We start from the raw sequence: 24,971 nt of genomic DNA, 5'->3' as shown, positions 1-24,971 counted from the left end.
GGTAGCTGCCAGAAGTTGAAAAGGGAAGTAGAAATGAGGAATTATTGTTTAATTGATATAAAGTTTTAGTTTTGAAAATTGAAGAGTATTCTTGAAGTTGTTGTATGACAAAATGAATATACTTAGCACTATACATATAAAGATTTATGATAAAGGTAAAAACAGAATAAGAATTAATCACTTAATATTGTTTAGATAAGTTGCTAACCATTTGGAAGAAGAGCAAACCAAAATGTTCACTATATACTATGTACCAAAAGAAATTTCATAAGCTAAGAAGTTTAATGTAAAAAAATGAAGTAATAAAAAAATTTTAGGGGTAGGCACTGGCACAGCAGGTTAAACCACCCCTTGAGAAACCCACATCCCATATCAGTGTGCCTACTTTTGAGTCCCACCTGGGAAGGCAAGAAATGTTAGCTCAAGTACTTGGGTCCTGTTATCCATGTGGGAGACCTGTAGTGAGTGTCCAAATCCTGCCTTTAGCCTGGTCCATCCCTGTTTGTTGCAGGCATTTGGGGAGTGAACCATTGGATGGAATCTATCTCCCTCTCTCTTCCTTCTACACCTGTCTCTTTCACTCTGTCACTCTGCCTTTCAAATAGATGAAAACAATATTTTTTTTAAAAATAAAAGTTGCAAGAGAGTTCTGAGGTAATTAGAATGATACAAGGAGATTTAAAGAAATAAAAAATATGCAAAAGTAGTTAAAAGATGGGGAAGACAGAATGAGAAAATCCACTATGCACTTACTAGGAGTTCCAGAAAATGGGAATAGGGAGAATGAGGAAAAGCCATCTTTAAAGGAAAAACGTCTAAGGATTTTCTAGCATATGTTAATTCACAACACATGGGTTCATGAAGCCCTATCATGTGCCCTATTCTATTTTTGGTACTAAGAGAAAATTAACAAAACAAAATCTTTTCTTTCCCACCATATCCTTTCTAAAAGAAAAGAGAGATAATTTTACTTAAAGATCTATCTATCTATCTATCTATCTAACTATCTATCCAAAAGTCAGAATCTGAGAGAGAGAGAGAGAGAAGCGAGGGAGAGAGAGAGAGAGAGAGAGAGCAAGCTCTTCCATCCATCCACTGGTTCACTCCTCAGATGGTCACAACAGTTGGGGCTGGGCCAGGCCAATGCCAGCAACCAGGATCTTCGTCCAGGTTTCCCATGTGGGTGGCAGGACCCCAAACAGTTGGTCCATCTTCTGCTCCTTTTCTCAGATCATCAGCAGGGAGCTGGATGGGAAGTGAAGCAGTCAGAACACAAATCAGCATCAATATGGGATGCTGGTGTCACAAGCCATTCCTTTACCCAATACACTACAATGCCAGCCCCAAGAAAGAGAATTTTTTATAGCACAATGTAATGCATATTACTTAGTGTTTGCCGTAGCAACAAACAGTCCCAAAATCTCAATGATTACAATAACATTAACTTGCTGTTCATGTTTTGTCACAATTGCAGTTTGCCTGCAGGTCTGCTCCAGGCTGTGGGTTGATTAGAGGTCTAGTCCACGTATTCCAGGACACAGTTTGCAAGAAGAGCTTCCATCTTGGGCAAACTCTTGTAGTGACAGGAGGACAAATACAAGACATCTAACCAATCATGCTGCTGCATCTAAAATATCTGCTTAGAAGTCATAAATGATATATATCCAAAGGAAAGGAAGTTGCTAACGAGATATCTGCATTCTCATGTCCATTATAATATTACGAATAATAAAGATCTGGAACTGACCTAGGTGTTCATGAATAAATAATTGGATAAAGGCAATATGGAATATTATTCAGCCGTAAGAAATGAAATTCTGTCATTTGTGGCAACATGGATGAACCTGGACAACATTATGTTAAGTGAAACAATCCAGGCACAGAAAGACAAAAACTACATATTCTCACTTCTATGTGGAATTCTTTAAAAGTTGATCCATAGATATAGAAAGTAGAATAGTGATTATAGGAATCTGGAAAAAGAGTGAGGAGACAGAGAAGAACTGTTTTGTTTTTTGTTTTTTTTGTTTGCTTCTAAGATCTAATTTTTTTATTTTCAAAGTTGGAGTTACTGAGAGAGTGGGAGTAACAGAGAGAGAGAGGGAGGGAGAGAGAGAGAGAAAGACACAGAGAGAGCATATTCCATATGCTGCTTCACTCTCCAGATGGCTGCAATGGCCAGCACTGGGCCAAGCTGAAGCCTGGAGCCAGGAGCTTCATCCAGGTCTCCCACATGGGTGGCAAAGGTCTAAACACTTGGGCCATCTTCTGCTGCTTTCCCAGGCCATTAGCAGGGAGCTGGGTCAGAAGAGAAGCAGCTAGACATGAACCAGGGCCAATATGGGATGGCAGCATCTCAGGTGGTGGCTTTACCTGCCATGCCACAACATGGCTCTGAGAAGGATTGTTCAGGTACAAAAGTTCAGTTAGACATCAGGTTTAAGTCCTAGTTCTCTGTAGCATCATAGAGTGACTATGGTGAACAATATCTATTGTGCATTTCAAAGTAACTTAAAGAGGATTTTTAAGGTTTTCAACACAAAAAAATGATAAATGTTAGAGGTGATGGATATGCTAATTACCCTGGTTTAATCATTGCACATCATATGATGTGCCTAAATATCACATTGTATCCCTTAAATGTGTACAATTATTATGTGTCAACTTACAAAAAGACAAAGTGAAGTGGCATATTCTCACTTGCTCATATTCTATTGGTAAAAATAAATTACGCACCCACCCTGACAACAGCATGTGTTAGAGATATGTCTAGCCAGGACTGTTATGGATAACCATTTTACAGGGGGAGGGAATAAATAAGCATGGACATTAAAGATAAAACTTAAAATAATGTGTTCAGGGGTGGTCATTGCTGTAGAAAAAAAAAAAAAAGAAAACATGGAACAAGGATAGGAATTACCAGAAAGTTTGCAATTTTAAATAGGCCAGTAATGAAGGGCACGAAGAAAAATGTGATGTGCTAAGAACTGACAGATATCAGGAGTAAATCATCTACATATCTCAGGGAAGAACATTTCAGGCTGAGGAATAGCAAATGCAAATGCTCTGAGTCAGCAGGTGAAGATATCACCTCATGGAAAATGAGGTATAGAATAACATTCCTCGTTGATTCCAAGAACCACAGTGTCATCTGTCCTCCATAGAATCCAGTTTCTTACAACATCTGTGATAATGTCCATGATGATAGCAACTGTGCTTAGTAGTAAAGAACATTCTGCCTAGTTTTCTATCATGGGTCCTTGCTCAAGGGGTTTATTTTTTTCTTCAAATCTGGTTTTTAGCACTTGAACATGTGTTGTTTTCATTATTAAGCATAGGATCTGTATGTTCACATGGAATGTCCACAGAAAGGTGACAGTGTCCTTTGTCCCACCTTCTAATGTCAAAGATAGGTCTACTATACAATTATCATCATATGGAAGAGGAGGATGTGTAAATTTATGACAAATACAATAAAGAGAATTGAAAATGAATCTTGATGTGAATGGAAGGGGAGAGGGAGCGGGAAAGGGGGGGGTTGCGGGTGGGAGGGAAGTTATGGGAGGGGGGAAGCCATTGTAATCCATAAGCTGTACTTTGGAAATTTATAATCATTAAATAAAAGTTTAATTAAAAAAAGAAGTAGAAATTTAGCTATCTAAATAAAAAGACTAATTTTTTTTCAATTGAAAAAAAATTTATGACAAATACAATATAAAGCTCCATTTTGGATTGGAGTAAATGTTTTAAGATAGTTCTCTTTTATATCATCCATTTCACTGTTACTGCTGCCATGGTGTTTTTGTTTTTTTTTTAATTTGACAGGTAGAGTCATAGACAGTGAGAGAGACAGACAGAGAGAAAGGTCTTCCTTCCATTGGTTCACTCCCCAAATGGCCGCCACAGCCAGTGCTGCGCAGATCCGAAGGCAGGAGCCAGGTGCTGCTTCCTGGTCTCCCACGCGAGCGCAGGGGCCCAAGCACTTGGGCCATCCTCCACTGCCCTCCCCGGCCACAACAGAGAGCTGGACTGGAAGAGGAGCAATCGGGACTAGAACCCAGCACCCATATGGGATGCCGGCGCTGCAGGCGGGGGATTAACCAAGTGAGCCACAGTGCCCGCCACTGCCATGGTGTTTTAAGATGTTGCTTATCAAGTGGGAAGAAGAGATGCTTTGAAGAAAAAATTACTTTAAAAATCTGCTTCTAGGAACACAATATATTGTGAAGAATGGTGAGGAATTCACAGTTAAATGTGGTGGGGAAGAGGATGTCTGCAGACGTGCAGGCCAGATCACAAAGATGAGCAAGTTGTGATCAATGCCAGTTACTCAGGAGGGGTTAGCTTCATTGATAGGCAGAGTGTGTGCCAGGAAATAGGGCAACCAATTTATCCTGGTTTTAGTATTGAAAACTCTGTGTGCCAATAACCCCATATAAATTGGATAATTGGTTACTCTGAATATCTCCTCTACCTAAAAACTAACCAGTCTTTTAAGTGTCAAAGGTCATCTTGTCCTCTCTCTCTCTCTCTCTCTCTCTATATATATATATATATATATATAGTCACAAACTTTATAAGTTTACTATAGTAAACTATAGTTTACTATAATCACAAATTTAATCCTCCACTAAATAAATAATTCAACAAGTAGAAAGTAGAAAGACCATTTCCTCACGAGTACAGTAAACATGATTTTCTGAAAATGAAGGTCGGGCACAAATGAAACAGAGAAGTCAGTCATAATGTTTGGGTTTGGCACCCAGAAAATTGGAAAGATCATGTTACCATTGTCTATGACAAGACCATAGCATGAGCAGCTGGGCTGTGTTTAAGTGGTTTCAAGTTTGAGGTGGATATAAGACTTTCACGTGGAGACCCCTGGTGAGCAGTTGCGTATACTCCTCTGAAATTCAGGGCAGATCTCACATATAAATTTGGGAATCATTACCATAGTATAGATTAGAGGACACCCAACTTTTTTTCTGTAAAGGTTCAGGTAGCAATTATCATCAGTTTCGCAAGTCATGTATGATGTGTGTTGTGTATTCTGTAAAAACTAATTTAGCTCATGGTGGCAAGCTGGATTTGGCCCACAGATTGCAGCTTTGAAGATCCTATTATAAAGATAATTTAAGAGTGTGAGTTTGAATAGCATCACCCAGAGTTCGTGCAAATAGCAAAGACAAGAGATCCCAGGACACTTCAAAGTCACAGTCAAGGAAATGACTAGGAAACAACAAATAGACTGAGAAGGAGTGACCAGCAAGGTAGGAAATCAGTAGAGTGTGATGTTATGAAAATCTAGGGAAGGATATCTTTAAATCAGCAACAATGATTATCTGGGCCAAATACTGTTGATAGACTGAATGAGATGGAAACTGAGAACTGACCCCTAGATATAGCAACTTGGAGGTCATTTGTGCCCTGCTGATTAGAATGTGTGCAAGGAAGAGCTGTGGAGATTGGGAACTACAGACAAACGCTTCAGGGAATTTTGCTGGAAAGGGAGAGAGGAGAATGGGGTGCCAGATGGAAGGCATCTGAGGTCAAGGAAGAGTGGTGTTTTTAAAGAGGGAATAGATAAAAAGAAAAACTTGTACAATGATAGGATAATACAGAATAGAGGTGAAAACTTATATGTAAGAGATTGATAGAAATTTGTCATTGAGTAGTCAAGAAGGGGTGACATCTAGTGTACAAGTGGAAGTGCAAGAGAGGAACATGAACAAAAGTCACAGAAGAGAAGGGACATAGAGACATTAGGACAGAGACATAGAGACTTGAAGAAGTTCTACCTTTCACATAACACAATGAATCCTAAGCATGACAAAGAAGAATAAATCTGCACTGAATTATTTCATGGCAAAACTATAAAGTAAAAAATCTTATAAGCAATCTGAAAGAAAAATAATTAGACTCACCTTTCAGCAGCAATATTAAAAGTTAGATGACAATGGAATATCCTCAAAGTGAGATACCCAATTAAATATTCACATGGAGTGAGGGCCAACTACTGACTACTACTTTTAAGAAAGACATAGTGTACTAGTTTCTCAACAACACTGTCACAGGAGCCGAAGGACTTGCTTCATCAAGATAGAAGAGGAACCATGAAGGATCAGTAGGAGGCAAAAGCAGTAATGAACAAAGACACTAAGTGAGCACTGATGTAATGTACATATGAATGTAATGTCAATAAGAATGCCAGAGCCTCAAAAATAAGGTAGAGGTACAATTCCCAGCCTCAATGCCATGAAAGAGATAAAGACCATCACCAATTAAAGTGGCCTATGAGAACTGATTTTCTGAGGAAAGTAAGTATAATAATAAACTTATGATTTTCTTAAGTCAAATTCAATAGTTGGTGTTCAGAACTGAATATCCACATGGAAAAGAATGAATTTGGACCCTGCCTTATACCACACAAAAAAATTAACTCAAAATACATAATGGGTACAAATATTAAGTGAAAAAACTCTTAGATGGAAACAGAGTAGTAGATCTGGGTGAAGTTGAGTTGGTAAAGGCTCTTTAGACATGTTACTAGAAGCACAAGTAACAAAGGAGGTAAATGGATAAATAGGAGTACACCATAGTATAAATTTTTTGTGCTACAAATGATGCCATCAAGAAATCAAAAATACATAGAAGGAGAGAGAATATTATAAATCATATATCTGATATGGGACTTATGTCCAAAAGCTATAAAGAGCTCTCACAACAGAAATAAAAAGATAAACAACCCAATTTGAAAATGGGCCAAAGATCTGAATCTTTATCTTTTCCAAAGATAAAGAAATGACCAAAAGGCACAGGAAAAAATGATCAATATCATTAGTCATTAGGGAAATGAAAAGTAAGACTACAATAGATATTACTTCAGACCCACTAGGACAGATATTATCTTTTTTTTAAAAAAAAAGATATTAAAAAAAAAGATAATCACAAGTAAAAGTGATAATGTGGAGAAATTAGAACCTTCATTAATTGCTGCCAGGGATATAAAATGGTGCCATCACATTGGAAAACAGTTTTTCAGTTCTTCTAAAAATTAAACATTGACTGATCATATCAGATAGCAAATTTATTTCTCTGTATATACGGAAAGAACTCGAACACATAGGTTCACATAAAAATGTGTGTCTGAATGTTCTTTGCAGTTTTATTCACAATGCCAAAAAAGTAGAAACAATCCAAACGTTCATCAACTGATGAATGGACAAATAAATATAACCTGTCAATATAATAAGTTATTATCCAACCATAAGAAATAAAATATAGATATGTGGTACAATATGTATGAATCATAAAAATATTATGTTAAGTGAAAGAAGTCAATCACAAAAGTACACTTACTGTGTGATTCCATTTATATGAAATGTCCAGAACAGACAAGCCCACAGGGACAGAAAATAGATTAGTGGTTTCCAAAGGCAGAGGGGAAAGGAGAATGGAGAGTGATTGATAATGGCTATGAAGTTTCCTTTGGGGTGATAAAAATGTTGTAAACATAGATTGTGCTGATGGTTACACCACTCTGTGAATATATTAAAAGTCACAGGATTATACACATTAAGTGGATCGGACTGTATAACATGTGCATTATATCTCAATAAAGCTATTAATATATTTTTTAATTTTTAAAAACTGTATTTCAGACATAGAAAAATAAGAGAGAGAGTAGGAAGACAGCCTCCCCCCCACCACTGGCTTACTCCCCAGATGTCTACAGCAGTCGGGACTGGGTTGAGCCAAAGTTAGGAGCTAGAAACTCAATCCAGGTCTCCCACGAAGGTGGCAGGATCCCAAATACTGGAGCCATCACTGCTGCCTCAAAGGATCCATATTGGCAGGAAGATGGAGTCAGCAGCCAGAGCCAAGAATCAAACCCAGGTATTCTGTCCCATATGGGACACATGCATCTTAATTGCTAGGCTAAATGCCTACTCCTAAGCTGTTAAAGTATTTTAAGGGTAGCTTCTAAAAAATGAAATAGATTATTTGTATAATTTATAAACAAGTAGTGGTAAAGGGGGGAACTAACAATAATTCTTCAGTTCAAGAAACGATATGAGAAGAAGACAGGAAAAGAAAAAAAGAAGAAAGAAGTAGTATAAATATGTGTTTAAAGAAAATTACAATAACCATGTTTAATAACTATGTTTAATATGATCCATTAATATGCATTTTTAAAGCACGAACATCATCATATGTCGCTGGAAAGCTCTGTGAGTGGCAAATTATAAAAATCTCCACTTAAAAACTGTATTAAGCTACAAATACAAGGGAAAAAGTGTCCTTGCATTTTCTGCCTGCCTGATTGTGACAGTTAAGAGGAATACTAGAAGAAAAGCATGGGGAGAAACTTTACAACTCAGGAAAAACCTTGTAAACAGTGACAATCCTGTCTTGTTATCAAGAACCTAAAATTTGAGCATACCCAGCAAGTATTGGAAAATATCCCTTACCACCCATATCTGGATGCTTATACCTTCAGAAACTTAAAGGTTAGAGCTAACAAAAATCAAGCCAGTGACTCCTTACTTTCATAGGGGAAGGAGACCAGTGAATGAATTGAGTGGAGAAATGAGGAGTGAGCTTCTGCTGTATCTATCACACACACTATTTCTTCATTAGAAGTTTGGAAACACTATGAAAAATTTGGTATCATCTATTAAATCTGAGTAAATAAGTCCGTAAGTGTCTATTTTTTCCATACCATATTATATTTAAAATATTCCTTAAAAGGCATCAAAATAGCATTGGAAAGAGTTCAGGGAGATGATAATCCCATTTCCCTTCCCCACCCTGATGAACCTGTGCAAATTTGGAGATAAAACTTTGGCAATGTGTAGCTAAGGTTTTCAAAATGTTTATATCCTTTGATAAAGCAGTAACTTTTAAGACTTCTATAACTTGTATGTGCATAAAGATTACATAGATGTTTGCTGTAGTTTCATATATACATATATGCAAATATATGCACACATACATATGTAGAAACAGGATATCTATTAGTGGGACATTGGTACCATATTTGAAAGTACTATGAAGTTAATCTAAGTAATTAACTGGGGAACTAGAATATCTTAGGTCTCTAAAAATCTTGATGAGACTTATTTTTCCTCTCCAGCTATAGCAGATGTATGTAACACATAGGTAAATTTAAGACAATTTCAAGGGGTCACAGAGAAGAAAAACCTGCTAATTTATTCCTTATTTTCCTTCAAGAGTCTTATTCCCCTGGCAGCTGTACCTGTGCCCTGCTCTCTCTACCCTACCCAGCATGATGTGGGTACCCCATCCTTGAAACCCTATATAAATCTGTGCACTACACAACACAGCATTTTGTTTTGTGATCATCTGTTTCTTTTCTCTCCTCCCAACCAGCATCTTTGAAAACAGGGTGCATAACTTAATTGGCTTTATGTCCCTAGCAAAGCAGAGGCATAAAGAAACTGTTGTTGACCAGATGACCAAATGAGCGCTCCTTGAGGAGAATGACCTTGGTCATGGACATTTCTATAAACAGCCTCACAAAAAGAAACATTTGCTTCTCTCCTACTTAGGCATTCACCATGATTGTCATCCCCATCTCTCTCCAGGCTTCATACACACCCCAGCTTTAGTAGACTGCCTTTTGAAACATGCTAGACTTTCAATGCAGCCTTATCTCAAAGAATGAGATATAGCACAAATAGTACGTTTAAACTGCAAATGAGGCATATAAGAAGATCCAACTTTCTATGTGATCCACCCCACACCAACCACAGCAGTAACTTAGACAGTCAAATTAGCAGCAGCTTGTTTTCATTCCAGAGCACAAGCTTTCCAATCTTTTCTGAAGTTATTTCCCTTCTTTTCCCTTCCCGTTATTCCCTATTTTCATCAAGCTGAGCCCTTGAATGCTTTTCCCCGCCAGCTATTCAAGGGGCCGTTCCCCCTGGAGCTGGCGACACAGAACCTATTAATAAGCAAACAGAATGAACTGGCTCACTCTCCTCATAGTTAAATTCCTCTGCCACCGATTTCTCAAACACTTCCCTTTAGGGTTTTCCTGTGGAGTCCCATTCATTTAGAGGAAATGTGGAAAATTGTTTAATGTTTCTTGTTGTAAGCAAATGGAGGTAAATGCCGATTACATGTGGAGAGCAAAACGCCTTTCTTCTACTTGGCTTCCAGACCCATCTGCTGGCCCTGGCAATGCCTGAACGTCACTCCCACACATGGGACGTCCATCAGCCTCACATGGCTAATAGAGAGGACTGTCACACAGATGGCTTTAATTCTGCCAGCATACCTGGCCTTTATGTTGCACATTAATTAAGTCACTCTCCCATTATTTGCCTCAGTTTCCCTTCTTGTGAGATGATGACAAACAGCTCAGTTCTCCACATGTTTGATACATGTCATGCAACCAGACACACTCCCTGGCTGCAAAATGCTGTGAGGACTACAGAGTAAACGTGAATAGATTCCTACACTTTTCAATGCCAAAGCAAGCCTGGGAAATAATGTCAGTAGAGAATTCTGAGCTCTGGAAGAAATGATGGGTTAAGAAAAATATAAAATATTCGAGTCTGTCGCTTCATGTAGGGGAAAGAAAGGAGATACAGTGACTACTCAGAACAAAAAAAGCCACCTCTGTACCCTCCTGGTTTTAAACATAAAAAATGCCAAAAGGATCTCATTTTTACACAGCCTCCCCTAACATGAGAGCACTGCAAATTTTCCTAGAACGATGGAGTGAAGATGCTTATTTTTGTGCAAAAACTATTTTGAAATGCATGCATAGATTGTTTTTTCATGATGTGCATTTTCCACAAAATTTCGGAAGACCCCATATACGTTAGAGACTAGTTCTTTAGAGAGTCCAGATCCCTCTTAAGGGGTGGCTGTACTCAGCAGACACAGAAAACTATGAAAGGAGCTCTTCTCTAGTCCTGCAGTCTTTCAGAGAGGGAAGCAGAGAGAGCCACGTGATGAAGCCATCTTTGGCTTCTTAATAGACATAAAAATATGTTAGTCACCCAGCTCACTACTTTTGGTCTACAAATGGACTAGTTGAGAATGGACTACATGAGAATGTAGATGTGACTTAACCAGGGGCACACCATTGACAGCATTTGGGGGGGGGGGACAAGTCAAGAGTAGGAACACAGATTTCCTACCCAGAGCTCCTTCTACTGCATGAACTCTCAGCATCCAGAAACATAATGCAAACATTAAAACAGTAGAACTATTATCATACGGAACTTCCTACTCTACCAAATGTACTACAAAGACAATTCCCTCATTCCTGCCCGTGTCATTCTCCCTGCTGGCAGAGCTGTCTTGTCTGCCCACACAAGTTGTACACTGCACAACTCTAAAAAATTATTCACACTGAAATTTTCGTACCAGCCCAAGATGCTTTTCTCATTATCCTCTTTTTTTTTTTTTTTTTTTTTTGGCAGGCAGAGTGGACAATGAGAAAGAGAGACAGAGAAAGGTCTTCCTTTGCCATTGGTTCACCCCTCAATGGCCGCTATGGCCGGCGCATCGCGCTGATCCAAAGCCAGGAGCCAGATGCTTCTCCTGGTCTCCCATGCGGGTGCAGGGCCCAAGCACTTGGGCCATCCTCCACTGCCTTTCCGGGCCACAGCAGAGAGCTGGACAGGAAGAGGAGCAACCGGGACAGAATCCGGCTCCCTGACCGGGACTAGAACCTGGTGTGCCAGCGCCGCAGGTGGAGGATTAGCATACTGACCTCATTATCCTCTTCTTATTCAAAGTGTTTTCAGGTCACACTTTCGCAAAATAAGGGGTTTAGACTAGAAATTTTATTCTTTGTACTACTTACACACTGTTAATCCTTGGGCAAGGCAAGTATTCTGAGTCTCTGTTTTCTACAATGTAAAATACTTTGAATACTAGAATTTTTGGATATGTTGAAAACATTAAGCATACCTATGTCCATGAAAGAACTCTATGAAGTATTAAGTGCTTGATCCTTCTTATTTTCACTCTGGCTATTGTTTCATGGTATTTTTAGTAGTTTCTCAGTCTTAGTCATTATTTTCTCCAGTAAGAAACAAGTTCCTGAAAAGCAGGCCTAATTCCACATCCCTCATAATATGGAATCCAGACAATACACCAACTTGCATTGCCAGGCTTTCCAATGCTTTATAATGCCGACTCATTTCATCTTTATAACAAATTATAAGGTGGGTACTAATATTATCTAGGTTTTATAGATGAGGAAATTAAATACAGAGAGGGGAAATAACTTCTACAAGAGCTTATATATATTGGAGCCAGGATACACACTCAACCTGGCTCCAAGCCATCTCTCCCACCTTCTATATGATCCCATCCCTTTTATTGTATACAGACAGTTGGGTACATTGTATGAGTTCAGTGCATTTTTGCATCTTGATGGTTTGATCTTTGGAGTATCCTTTTAGGCAATGGTAGCCTTAGAAAGAGAAATTGAAGCCCATGTTTTACCATGTGGTCAATTTTTCATGGACATTGCATTCAGCTCATGTCAGTTCCCTATCCTGTCTTCTGAAACTTTTTAGAAAGCTTCAACTGGTTTGATGTGACATAAAATTTGTCATTTTTAAGTATAGCATTCAGGGGCCAGTGCTGTGACATAGTAGGTTAAGCGGCACCAGCATACCAGATGGGCACTGGTTCAAGTCCCGGCTGCTCCATTTCTGATCCAGCTCCCTGCTTATGGCCTGGGAAAGCAGTGGAAGATGGCCCAAGTGCTTTGGCCCCTGCACCTAAATGGGAGATCTGGAAGAAGCTCCTGTCTCCTGGCTTTGGATCGGCACAGCTCTGGCCATTGTAGCCATCTGGGGTGTGAACCAACAGATGGAAGATCTCTTTCTCTGTCTCTCCCTCTCTCTGTCCGTAACTGGGCCTCACAAATAAATTTTTAAAATATTTAAAAAATAACATAAGAAAAGTACAGCATTCAACATTCATGTCATCGCACAACCATCACCACTATCTTCTTCTGGATATTTTCATCAGTTCAAACTGAAACTTTGTACCTGTTAAACATCAAATTCCCTCTCCTATCTCCCTAGTTCCTGGTAACCTCCACTCTGCTTCCTGTCTTTGAATCTGCCTGTACCTCATATAAGTAGAATTATATGACATCCATCCTTTTATATCTGGCTTATCTTACTTAGCATATATTCAAAGTCCATCCATGTTGTAACACTTAACATCATGTTTCTTTCCTTTTTAAGGCTGAATAACATTCCATTGTATACATGCCACATTTTGTTACCCACCCATCTGTTGCCAGGCATTTGCACTGTTTCCACCTTTTGGCTACTGTGAATAATGCTACCATGAACACTAATGTTCAAAAAGAAATGAAACTTTAATGCCAACTTGTATTAAACAGAACTGAACAGATAAACCAACTGCTGAACAATAACTTCATGACACTCCTCAAAACTAAACATGGTGGCAGCTCAGGAGAGTAGAGAGATTTGGGCTCTGTCCTAATAGCGGTCTTTTAGATTGAGCTTCCTGACCTGGAAAGTGAGATCAGATGACATTTGAAGTCCTTTCTAGCACCAGTCCTTTCAAGAATGCTACATCTTAAGTATGTTTCCCTAGTGCCTGAAGGGAATATCCTCTGTTCATCTAATTTCACAGAACTTCAGCATTTGTATGTGTGAGCTGGTAGCTCTTCCGAATCTATTTTACTCAAATGTAATAGGACTTCCGGAACAAGCTACCATTCCCCCTTAACCTCAAAAAAGTATGCTGCAAAATACCTAATCATATCTTTCTTATTTTAAAACAAATATTTATTTATTTGACAGAGTTACAGTGAGAAAGAGAGAGACAAAGAGAGATCTTAATCCACTGGTTCACTCCCCAGATGACTGCAGTAAGCAGAGCTACACCAGGTGGAAGCCAGAAGCCAGGAGCTTCACCTGGATTTCCCACATGGGTGCAGGAGCCCAAGCACTTAGGCGATCCTCTGCTGCTTTTCCAGACCATTAGCAGAAAGCTTGATTGGAAGTAGAGCAGCCATATGGTATGCCAGCATTGCAGGCGGTGATTTTACCCATTGTGCCACAATGCTGACACCCTAAATAATTTCCTTCCCCCATCTGCATTACTTTCTTTGTTTCCACAATACTCAAGACAGTTGAGCTAACTGTGTAACCCCTGATTGTCACAGAAATCAAATCGCTCTCTTCCCTTGGCCTTTGCTTGCACACTGTATTCCTTTACACACTAAGAACATGGCACCATTCTTGCTCCCTCCGCTCTAGTCCTTTCTGATTCCAAGAAGAGGGCTCAGGAAAGGAGACATACTTATCAGAAAGAAGGAAGAGACATGTTCTGGAACCAATTCTCTGTGGATACTGAGGGACAATTGTACTTTTTATGTTTCAAGAAAGATTTCCGTTTTGCACTTGAGTTGGGGACCATTATTAGAGCAAGGGAAGTGCATATAATCAGAGGAGAGAGACTTTACTCATTAAAGCATGGAGACATCTTGTTGTAGACTTGATACACTCCTACACCCTCCTTCACCAACCATTGCTCAACAGAACTTTCATATGTGCCATGTGCCATGAAAGACAAAAAGAAGACAAGAACATTAGGTAACCTACCGCCATGAAGGAAGGAAAGACACACAGAATTAACTACAATGTAAGAGCTGCACAGGTGAGGCATTACAGGAATTCAGGGGAGTAAATATCTTTTCAGTATGGAGACATCATAAAGGTTTGATTAAAGAGATGTTCTTCGAAAAGAGGTGTGAAGGAGTAGTCAGAGGAGAGAATCATTGAACAATGAATCAGAATGTTTGAGGGAAGGACTTCCCACAAGATGGGGAAGAGAGAGAGAGAGAGAGAGAGAGAGAGAGAGAGAGAGAGAGAAGCCTTGAATGCCAGACCAAGGAGCCTGCTCTTTACCACAAAGCCCACCAGTCCACAGCCACCTGGATGCAGCTCCTGCCTGGCCGCTCCTTTATGTATAGGATTCCCAAAGCCTTTCTGCAATTTTCACTTTGCCATGAATGACCTCTCATCCCAAGAAAATGACAGTTCCTAAAACACAGCTCTCAGTCCACACTCATCTCAAGCCTCTAAGGCTCCACCGAAAGCAGACAGTCCACTTAATATAGAGCCATAGTGTAACAAGAAAAAACACCACAGTGAAGAAACCAAATATCTCCAACATGCCAAACAACAAACACAAAAACCAAGGTAACAAGAACAAGGAAGACACTATGACGCCCCCAAATGAAAAAGACACCCCAATTCAAGATTATGAAGATGATGAGATCGAAGAAATGCAAGAAGCAGATCTCAAAAAATTGATAAGAACATTAAGAAGTTCTCAAAAACAAATTCTTGAACTACAGAAATCCTTCATGGACAAGATAGAAAATCTCTCTCGTGAAAATGAAATATTAAGGAGGAAACAAAATGAAATGAAACAACTAGTAGAACAAGAAACTGTGATAGTGATGAGAAATCATAATGAAATGAAGAATTCAATAGATCAAATGACAAACACATTAGAGAGCCTTAAAAACAGAATGGGCGAAGCAGAAGAGAGAATATCAGACTTAGAAGACAGAGAACAGGAAAGGAAACAGGCAAACCTAAGAAAAGAAGAAGAAATTAGAAATCTAAAAAATATTGTCAGGAATCTACAGGATACTATTAAAAAACCCAACATTCGGGTTCTAGGAGTTCCTGAAGGCATGGAGAGGGAGAAAGGATTAGAAGGCATTTTCACTGAGATACTAGCAGAAAATTTCCAAGGTTTGGAGAAGGACAGAGGCATCTTAGTACAGGAAGCTTATAGAACCCCTAATAAACATGACCAAAAGAGATCCTCACCACGACATGTTGTAATCAAACTCACCACAGTGAAACATAAAGAAAAGATTCTAAAATGTGCAAGAGAGAAACGTCAGATTACTCTCAGAGGATCTCCAATTAGACTCACAGCAGATTTCTCATCAGAAACCCTACAAGCTAGAAGGCAATGGCGAGACATAGCCCAGGTACTAAGAGAGAAAAACTGCCAGCCCAGAATATTATATCCTGCAAAGCTCTCATTTGTGAATGAAGGTGAAATTAAAACTTTTCATAGCAAACAGCAATTGAAAGAATTTGTTGCCACTCATCCTGCCCTGCAAAAGATGCTTAAAGATGTGTTACACACAGAAACACAAAAACATGGTCACCAATATGAAAGAAGGTAAAGGAAGGAAACCTCACAGCAAAAGATCACAGGAAGCTCAATTTCTCTTTGACATAGAATTAAAATCTGATTCTCTGTTAAAGCAATGTGTTAAAGTAATCTATTATGTTCTCTTGATGTCTGTTAAATTCTAATTGTTCAAAAACAGATGAATTTTTATTAAGAGCTATGGGTTAAATATGTGCTTATTTTCAAAGATTTGAATAATCACCTGTAACAATGATGAAATTTGGTCTATATTATGTCATGATTTTAAGGAATCTTATTTCAACCAGATATTTTGGATTTTGAGCCTTCTTGGCATTCTTGACAGGCATTCAAAAAATCAAAGTTTCAAACAATCTGGTCTCTAAAATTTCCAGTAAATCCTGGACTTTGGTTTTTCCAGTTTGGGCCCAACTGAAAAAATCGAAGGACCTATGTCTCTCATCTTATAGAGACACTGACTACTCAGGCTATTTGGATTATATTAGAAGTACTGTCAAGATGTGATGTGGTACCAAACTTTAAGTTTCTATAATGGAAAATGCTATTAATACAAATGTTTGAGAATTAAAAAGTCTAATGATCTTGTGTTACTAGACATGATAGTTATCTTAATGAGAAAGCCCCAGAGGCCTAAAGGGTTAAATACTTGTAAAATCCTACAGGTGCTTTCAAAAATACTGTGAAGTAAGCAAGTGCCTCTTGTTGGCTGATGAGTTTATAATTTTAAACATGGCGACTTAAAGTCTTTTGTCATCCACAGTTATATATGATTTGCTGCTCATAAAACTAAAGTGTTGTTGGTTCTGTGTTTAGCTGTCCTCCTATAGGTTCCTATGGACTTTTTCCAGCCACTTTTATTGTATTCAGTACTTTGGGATGGCTCTGTAAACAGGTGAAGCCAATAATGTATTAACAGTACCAACTGAGAGAAAGTATGGTTAACTGAGGTTACTAAAAACAAAAAGCAATTCAAATCAATTGGCAATCTACAAAAAGAGTTAAAGATTTTAAAAGCTATTATTAAAATTGCTATATTGGTCTACTATGCTATGTTATATGTGTGTACATATTGTATGTCCACATGGGGAAATTTTATTAAGAGTTTTATTTTAAATGGCTTATAGATAAGATTGTCCATAAATTTAAGCTGCTAAAATCAATCAAAGATACATTTTAATTTGTGGGACCTGAATCTGTGTATCATATGTTTTAAACTTGTTGGTAGAAAGAAACTAAAAACATCTTATATGGTTGTGCTTAAGTTTACTGGTTAAACAAGCTACACTATGTTAGATATTTAAGAGGTGTTTTCAAATACATGATTCTTGAAATTTATAGAAGGCATTGGACCTTCTGGTAAATGTTTTCTTAAGTTGTTATCTAATGGTTGAAACTGTTTGCTAAGTATTCATGTGGTATTGCTATTCTCAGCAAGCGATCTAGGACTTGCTCCCTCATTTCTCTATTCTAAGCCCAACTTGTTCTTTCATTTCTCTATTCTCTTCAAGGTAGGAAACTAATTCTATTATGAAGGAATCTGTAGGACGCACAATTTAATCTTTAGACCTTATAAAAGAGATGGCTAACATTTTTCTGTAATAGCATAGCCAAAATAAGAACTAAAATAATAATCTCATAGCTAGATTCACTTCGCCATCAGGCTCTAAGCTGAAAAGCCCTTCACTCAGCCCAACTTCCAAGGTGACCACTGCAGCTGAGGGTATGGTCAAGTAGGGTCAGCAACATTGCAGGCAGAACTGTAAATTTCTTGTTAGAGATGCCCCCTGCCTTTACCTGGCCAGCTCTCTTCCCAGGCCAGCCAAGTAATGAAAGTCAACAGAGTGCCTTCCCCTAGGAGGTTCACACCTCCCTTAGGATATACCCCATGTGAAGAGATAGGTAGGTCTGGGCCTCTTAACTTACAAGGCCTAAAGTCCACCAGATTATTATCAAGCCCCTTCTGTCAGGTTCTATTTGCCTCTAAATCAAAAAACTTAATTGTAGCTTAGACAGCACCTTTCTTAGCTCCTCTAATAATGACTCTGTCCTTTGTCCTAGACCCTGTCTAGCGCACTTGGGCCTCATTCCTTTGTAATCAAAACCTCTACTCTACCACCAATGGCTCTACTCCCAACCTGTGTGTACTGATGGTCCTCTTCCCCACTTAATGCTGTATAATTGTTCAGACCTGGTAAATGCCACTCTTAGGATCACTGGTTACTATCCTCACTCTGTCTTTTATGATCTTGTCTAAATATGATCAGAGTCGGCAAACTTGGAAGGCTTCCATAGCCTTGGCAACTCATGACGACAGCCTAGGATGGTTACTGGCGCCATAAACTAGAGTGTCAATTTGTTGGGTCAACAACAGGAGGCACTGTGCACTTGCTCCTCATGTGGGATCTCTGTCCTTAATGTGCTGTACATTGTGATTTAATGCTATAACTAGTACTCAAACAGTATGTTTCACTTTGTGTTTCTATGTGGGTGCAAACTGTTGAAATCTTTATACTAAATTGATCTTCTGTATATAAAGAGAATTGAAAATGAATCTTGATGCAAATGGAAGGGGAGAGGGAGCAGGAGACGGGAGGGTTGTGGGTGGGAGGGAAGTTATGGGAGGGGGAAGCCATTGTAATCCATAAGCTGTACACTGGAAATTTATATTCATTAAATAAAAGTTAAAAAAAAAAAGAAAATGACAGTTCCTGAATTCTTACCATCAATTCTTTTTGCCAATAACTAGGCATCTCTGCAATAACAAATAACATTGACTGAGTGCTTCCTAAGTGCCCAGAATCAACTTGTTTGGTCCTCATGACAATTTAGGTACTATCATCACCATTTCCATTTCACAGATGAAAAAACTGATGCACATGGAGATTATTAGCTCATTCACGACTGCACATGGTCAGCAAAATAGGAGCTTGAACTCAGGGGCCCTGCTTTCAAAATCCACACTTTCAACCTTCACATTACACTGCCTCGGTGTGAGATAATCATGGTCTTTGCTTGCTTTTGATATTGAGCCATCTTAAAACAACCTACCATTTTTATTTCAATTAGTCACCCCTCACCACCGGATTAGAGGCTGAATACTGAAATACAGGGGACAAATTAATTGTACTCACAGCAATCCCAGAGTAAATCAGGACCAAATTCTAGATCCAATCAAGTTTTTTATCTGAATCAGTAATCCATTGTGGTAGGCAAAATCATGGTCCCCAAAGATGTCCACATCCTAATCCCCAGAACCCATGAATGTGCTAAGGCATATAGCAGAGAGGAATTATGGCAACAGATGAAATGAGGATTGATAAGCAGATGCCCTTAAAAGGGGGGATATTATCCCTATTCTCCATCCTCCATGGGTGAGTTTGGTCACACACACACACACTGCCCTATAGGAACAAACAATAGGGGCTGGCATTGTGGCATAGCAGATTAAGCTGCAGCCTGCAATACCACCATCCCAAATGGGTACCAGTTCAAGTCCCATCTGCTCCACTTCTGATTCAGCTCCCTCCTAATGCACCTGGGAAAGCAGCAGAAGATGGTCCAAGTATTTGGGCCCCTGCCACATGTGAGAGATCTAGAAGAAGCTTCTGGCTCTTGGCTTCCACCTTGCTCAACCTCAGCAATTGTGCCATTTAGCAAGTAAACCAGCAGATAGGAGATATTCTCTCCCCCCACCACCACTCTTCCTCCTTCTCTCTCTGTAACTCTGCCTTTCAAATCAATAAATAAATCTTTAAAAAAGTTTTTTTCAATATGGTTCTCTATATTCCCTTTCTAAACAAAATATGGTAGATATTACCAGTGCTCACCAACATTTAGTTCTCTTGCCTTTCTGAATGCTGGAGCCAGCAATTTCCTATATAGTGGTGCCTCTGACAGACTGGGTTCCTGAGTGACTGTGTGAAAAAGACACTAGCCAACCTTCATTGCCTATGTAGTAAACACCAAAAATAAATCTTTGTCATCTGTGAGTACCAACATTTAGGTGTTAGTTACTACAGCACAACCTAATTCATACTTGCTAACTCACAAAATAATCAATTCTTTAAACTCTACAACTGCACAAACCTATTACAGTTAATATTTCATCCAGAAATATTTGCATTTAAGTAAGCATCATAGTTTTCCAAAAAATCATAAGGTAATGCTGCATAAACAAAAACCTCATAAGACACTTTGGTTTGTCTTCTGCAAAAGAGAAGCTCTTACAAAAGTGAATTAATTTGTCAAATTTTAGACACGTAAGCTGTTATCAATTTTAAATGAAATTTCTACAACTTCTTTGAAAAGTCACAAAAGAAGAAAAATAACCAGGAGTGCATTTGCCAAAATGTTAACATCTGAGTTGTGGAAACCCTAGTTATTTAATTTGTTTTGAGTACTTTCAAATATTTTTTTAACTTTTATTTAGTAAATATAAATTTCCAAAGTTCAGCTTATGGATTACAATGGCTCCCCCCACCCCCATAACTTCCCTCCCACCCGCAACCCTCCCCTTTCCAGCTCCCTCTCCCATTCCATTCACATTAAGATTCATTTTCAATTATCTTTATATACAGATCAATTTAGTATATATTAAGTAAAGATTTCAACAGTTTGCACCCACACAGAACAGAAAGTGTGAAATACTGTTTGAGTACTGGTTATAGCATCAATTCACATCAAACAACACATTAAGGACAGAGATCCTACACGAGGAGTAAGTGCACAGTGACTCCTATTGTTGACTTAACAAATTGACACTCTTGTTTATGGCGTCAGTAATCTCCCTAGGCTCTTGTCATGAGTTGCCAAAGCTATGGAAGCCTTTTGAGTTTGCTGACTTCGATCTTATTTAGACAAGGTCATAGTCAAAGTGGAAGTTCACTTCTCCTTTCAGAGAAGGGTACCTCCTTCTTTGATGGTCCATTCTCTCTACTGGGATCTCACTCGCAGAGGTCTTTCATTTAGATTTTTTTTTTTTTTGCCAGAGTGTCTTGGCTTTCCATGCCTAAAATACTCTCATGGGCTCTTCAGCCAGATCCGAATGCCTTAAGGGCTGATTCTGAGGCCAGAGTGCTATTTAGGACATCCGCCATTCTATGAGTCTGCTGTGTATCCTGCTACCCATGTTGGATCGTTCTCTCCCTTTTTGATTCTACCAGTTAGTATTAGCAAACACTAGTCTTGTTTATGTGATCCCTTTGACTCTTAGACCTATCATTATGATCAATTGTGAACAGAAATTGATCACTTGGACTAGTGAGATGGCATTGGTACATGCCACCTTGATGGGATTGTATTGGAATCCCCTTTTCATTTCTAACTCTACCATTTGGGGCAAGTCAGCTTGAGCATGTCCCAAATTGTACATCTCCTCCCTCTGTCACTCCCACAGAGATCACTTTTCAGTTAAATTTAAACACCTAAGAATAATTGTGTATTAATTACAGAGTTCAACCAATAGTATTAAGTAGAACAAAAAAAAATACTAAAAGGGATAAAGTGTTAAGTTGTACATCAACAGTCAGGTCACTGTTTCTCATAGTGTCCATTTCACTTCAACAGATTTCCTTTTTGGTGCTGTGTTGTCACCGATCAGGGAGAAAATATAATATTTGTCCCTCTGGGACTGGCTTATTTCACTCAGCATGATGTGTTCCAGATTCCTCCATTTTGTTGCAAATGACCGGATTTCATTCTTTTTGTTACTGCTGTGTAGTATTCTATAGAGTACATGTCCCATAATTTCTTTATCCAGTCTACTGTTGATGGGCATTTAGGTAGATTCCAGGTCTTAGCTATTGTGAATTGAACTGCAACAAACTCAGTTGTGTTTGCTGGGTCAGAAAAAGGATGCAAAATGTTGTAAATTTCCTATCCCTTTACCTGAAATGCTTTCTTGGTTTTATATTTGCCTGGATGCTAAGACTTCTCAACTGGCCTCCAGAGTTCCCAGAAAAGTATCCTGGTCCATATATGATTGTTAACTTGTGTTTCTGTGGGAGAACATGGGCCTTGAGCTTCCTAGTCTGCCATCCTACTGATGTCACTCTGAACCTATGTTATTTTTATAGGAAGAATAAAATGTTATATTTTCTACATCTTTCCCTATTCAATGGATATCTTTCTAACTTCTCACTCTCAAGGCACTTGGCTTTGCTCTTTTCCACATTTATAACATTCTTCCCTTAGCTTTAACATGTGTTACATCTCTTGGCTAGGCTAAAAGGCATACAGAAGTGTATGTGTCAGGTGGTATGTTTTAACGGAAAAAAAATGAATAAAACAAAAAGAGAAGGGTCTGGAAATAACTAGTCAAGGAAGGTAATTCATTGGGAAAAGTAGGTGCTACAGGCCCAAAAAGAGCATAAACAAAACAATAAAGCTTGGTGGTCAAGAATATTTAAATCCAGGGGAGTAAGGGAAGGTGACAGAGGACACGGAGAAATCTAGCAGAGACTTAAAACAGAGGAAGAAAAAACCCACCATGTAGTTTGCAAGTGACAAGGCCTATGAGTATTAGGCATGCTTATAAATGTTCTCTACACATTTTTATTTTAATTGACATGGAAATATGAGGACTGCAGCTCTAGAGTGCTTTAAAAATCAAGCCTATAGCATGCAAATAGTTTGTTAAAAAATTGCTCACATGGGGAATGTTAAGACACATTGACATAAAAAAATAAATATAATGGACTTTCTCAGATTTGCATAAACAATTGCACACTGACCACCAGTCCACTGAATCGGAATCCTGTTTTATTTCCTGTTTCCTGATGTTGAGTACTGAGACTCATTTAGGAAATAATACAAGTGATGAGGGAAGGCGAGGAGAAAGTGCCCAGTGTGCAGTTTGCTTGGTTGTCAGTCAGGCCTCTGTGAAGAAATTGTGTCCCAGGGTTCATGGCTACTGAGAACAGCTCCAGAGCCATCTGACTCGGTGGGGTTAGAGAGAAACAGATCCATGCTTGTTCTTTATCAAGGAGGGATGTAGAAACGATTGTGACTACATATCACTGCCATCCAAGAAACACATGTAACACATCCACCAACATGGGCACCTCTGACTTGTAACAATTCAAGTCCTAATTAATTTAAAATGAACTAAGTTAAGTGATAAGCCCATTCTTTGAACGAGTGCCATAACTACCCTAGTGTACCTCGCTAAGCCTCAGATGGCTGATTTCCAAATAGATGGAAAGGAGTCTGTTTGGGGGTTTTCGTGGTGGTGATGGTAATTTAGTTTGCTTTAACAATGGCACGTTTCAACATCAATGGCCAGCCCTACCCAAAGGGAAATGGATCGTGACATTGCTCTTAAAAAGACCTGAATTAGTAGCCTAATGTATTGAGAAGGGTGATGCACTAGACAGGAGTCAAAAACAATCACATGTGCTGACAACACAGCCAGGGAACAAAAGAACAGAGCCAATAATGTGAACCTGAAGGCATAATAACTAATAACACTTCTAAGTGTCTTTATTACTGTTATTGTTTTAAATCTGGCTAACATTTGGCCTCTCTTGTTAAAACCGAAATCTTTTCTATAGTTGCTATCTCCCCTGTATTTCAAAATGTTGTTTTTAAGGCAAGATATGAATACATCAGAGACTCTTTCATATCTTGCTGAGGGAAAGTTCAAATGCAAGAGTCTCCGTAATAAAGCCTACCCAGATATAATAAATGGGGCTGTCAGATTCATTCTCACTTGAGACACCAACTGTAGCTAATATTACTTGATATGCAGATGTTTTCTGTCTCTTTCTCTCAGTCAAAAAAAAGAGGGGGGCATTTAGATGGAATTATGATAAATTGGTACTAATATGAGAAGGCTCTGCTACAGTGTGGCAAAGAGCTCAACGGGTCAAGAGTTGGAGGCTTATGCGAGCAGCACAGCCCTCACCTCTGTGCTCAAGGTCTCCAGAATTTATTAGTTGAACTATTCACTCTATTGCGAGACCACACAGCACTCTTTGGAAAGAGAAAATAAAACCCTGAACTATACTAAAGAAAGGCCCCCTGCAGTGCCTACAGCACAGCACCTCCCTGGCCACAGGTAGAAATTCAGGACTTAATGAAGAATGAAAGTACTCACACACTTCTGCCAAAAGAATGAAAAACAGAAAAGCAGATCCAGACCATTCTTCATCCCGATGCCAGAGCTGATGTGCTTATCCTCAATGATTCTGCCGTCCCTGGACGCACCACTGCTCTGCCTGCTGGAGTTTCCTCCCACGGCACTAGCCTACAGTCCCTTTCACATTTGTTTCCACTTACCCTGCCCCTGCCTCTCACTCCTTCCTGCCCACTCGTGTGCAGGTACACAGCACCGCAGAGAAATGTGAGAAACTGCACTCAGCTTCTTCTGAAAGAAAAGAAAAGAAAAACTAATGATAGGAGCAAAGGGCAAAGGGTCTAATGGGGCATCGCCCTAAGTGATGAGGCATTTCTTCCTTGAGAGCACTTGAGAAGCTCTTGTTGGGGTCTCCTGTCACTAATCAAACATTCTCTGAAGTCCTCCTGACCTGAGATCTGTAAACCTACAGCACAGTCTTTTATTGTGCTTCTGAGAGTTTATTTTGGACAAATAAGTTCAACTCCACAGGCGGAAGGAGGTTTACTTCACCTGAAGACATAGTACTATAATACCCAGTCTACACATGAATAAACTGAGCAGAGGTTGAGCATTCATTCACTTGCAAATCTTGTTATGAATGGAAGACAGAGACTAGCCG

The 24,971-nt window shown here is 39.0% G+C and overlaps 1 long non-coding RNA gene and 1 pseudogene across 1 annotated transcript in view; both read right to left on the bottom strand.

Moving 5' to 3' along the window:
- LOC133775144 (uncharacterized) overlaps positions 1-24,595 on the bottom strand; it is a 65,958-nt gene extending 41,363 nt beyond the window's left edge. Inside the window, exon 1 of the long non-coding RNA XR_009868197.1 lies at positions 24,514-24,595. This is a non-coding gene — a long non-coding RNA (uncharacterized LOC133775144). The remainder of the gene's footprint in view (positions 1-24,513) is intronic.
- Positions 3,148-3,795, bottom strand: LOC133775491 (large ribosomal subunit protein mL42-like; annotated as a pseudogene).
- Positions 24,596-24,971: the final 376 nt, after the last annotated feature.

Source organism: Lepus europaeus, chromosome 16 (genome assembly GCF_033115175.1).
Source record: "Lepus europaeus isolate LE1 chromosome 16, mLepTim1.pri, whole genome shotgun sequence".
NCBI lineage: Eukaryota > Metazoa > Chordata > Mammalia > Lagomorpha > Leporidae > Lepus > Lepus europaeus.
This window is presented reverse-complemented; position numbering and strand designations above follow the sequence as displayed.